This window comes from Otolemur garnettii, unplaced genomic scaffold (genome assembly GCF_000181295.1).
Source record: "Otolemur garnettii isolate 467f Iridium unplaced genomic scaffold, OtoGar3 scaffold00001, whole genome shotgun sequence".
Taxonomy (NCBI): Eukaryota; Metazoa; Chordata; class Mammalia; order Primates; family Galagidae; genus Otolemur; species Otolemur garnettii.
Genome location: NW_003852396.1, coordinates 50,657,641 through 50,659,243, shown reverse-complemented (window position 1 = coordinate 50,659,243; position 1,603 = coordinate 50,657,641). Strand labels below are relative to the sequence as shown.

General features: G+C 34.8%; 1 protein-coding gene across 1 annotated transcript in view; it reads right to left on the bottom strand.

Annotated features, from left to right (window-relative positions):
• Positions 1 to 1,603, bottom strand: part of ANO5 (anoctamin 5) — a 100,413-nt gene that overhangs the window by 30,497 nt on the left and 68,313 nt on the right. The window lies entirely within an intron of this gene.

Below are 1,603 nucleotides of genomic sequence, written 5' to 3'. Positions count from 1 at the left end.
ACCTTAGGTGTATGTGGCTGGCGCCTTAGCCACTTGAGCCACAGGCACCAAGCCATATGAATCATCTTTATGAAAACATGAGAGCCATTCCTCACCATAATCTCTCTCTCTCTCCCCCGCCCTCTCTATACATGTATATAAAACTTTTTATATACAGAGAGCCAAAAAATGTACACACATTTTAAGAAAGGAAAAATCTGTATTGTATTTGGAATACTCAAGTCATGTTTGGCTGCTGCAGTTACAAGAGGTGCTCAGTGTGGTCTGTATTTCTTTTGTTATTGGTATATAGTGATGACAACAATCTTAACAACAGTTTTGTCCTTTCTTAAAATGGGCATACATTTTTGGCACCTGTATAAAGATACTATGTTATATATATTACATATATATATATATATATATATGAATTTCTTATCTATATATACACAGAACTTTCGATCGAAGATATTTACAGAAAAGTGCCTAAGACAGAGTGTATAATTCAAAGAATTCTCACAAAATAAACACACCCATGTCATTGGCACCAATACAAAAAATATAACCAGCACCCCAGAGACCCTCCTTGCAGCTCTTCTAGGACATCAAAGTAACTAGTATCCTAGTTTCTTATATTATAGTGTATCTTTGCCTATAAATGATAGGATAAAACTGGTAGTTTTTTGTTTTTTTTTTGTATTAAGCTTTCTATTTGCTTCAACATTGTCACTGCACATAGCAAAAGGGCACTTCTATTGTTGTATAGTATTCCATGGCATGATCAAATCACAATTTTTGTTATCTACTTTCGAGTTGATGGACATTTGTTTCCAGATAGGTGCTATTCCAAATAGTGCTGCTGTGAACATTTCTGTACATATGTTCTGATGGGCGTATGCAAGCCTTTATATTGGTTTTATTTTCAGGAATAGAATACTGATACCATCAATGGTAACTTATACTTTTATTACCTATGAAAAAGATTCAACATTTAAAATTTCTTCTGAATCACTCTCTACCTTTAGAATAATTTTAAGGAATTATGATTCTATCTGTACATTTTCAAAGTCTCTTTTTTCTTCTTTTTTTTTATTAAATCATCGCTGTGTATATTAATGCAGTTATGGGGCACAATGTGCTGATTTTATATACAATTTGAAATACTTTCATCACACTGGTTAACATAGCCTTTATGGCATTTTCTTAGTTATTATGTTAAGTCATTTATATTCTACATTTAGTAAGTTTCACACGTACCCTTGTAAAATGCACCATAGGTGTGGTCCCACCAATTACCCTCCCTCCACCCATCCTCACCCCTACTCTCCCCTCCCTTCCCCTCCCTCCCCCTTTCCCCATATTCTTGGGCTATAATTGAGTTATAGCTTTCATATGCAAGCTATAAATTAGTTTCATAGTAGGGCTGACTACATTGTATACTTTTTCTTCCATTCTTGAGATACTCTGCTAAGAAGAATATGTTCCAGCTCCATCCATGTAAACATGAAGGAGGTAAAGTCCCCATCTTTCTTTAAGGCTGCATAATATTCCATGGTATACATATACCACAATTTATTGATCCATTCATGGGTCGATGGGCACTTGAGCTTCTTCCATGACTTAG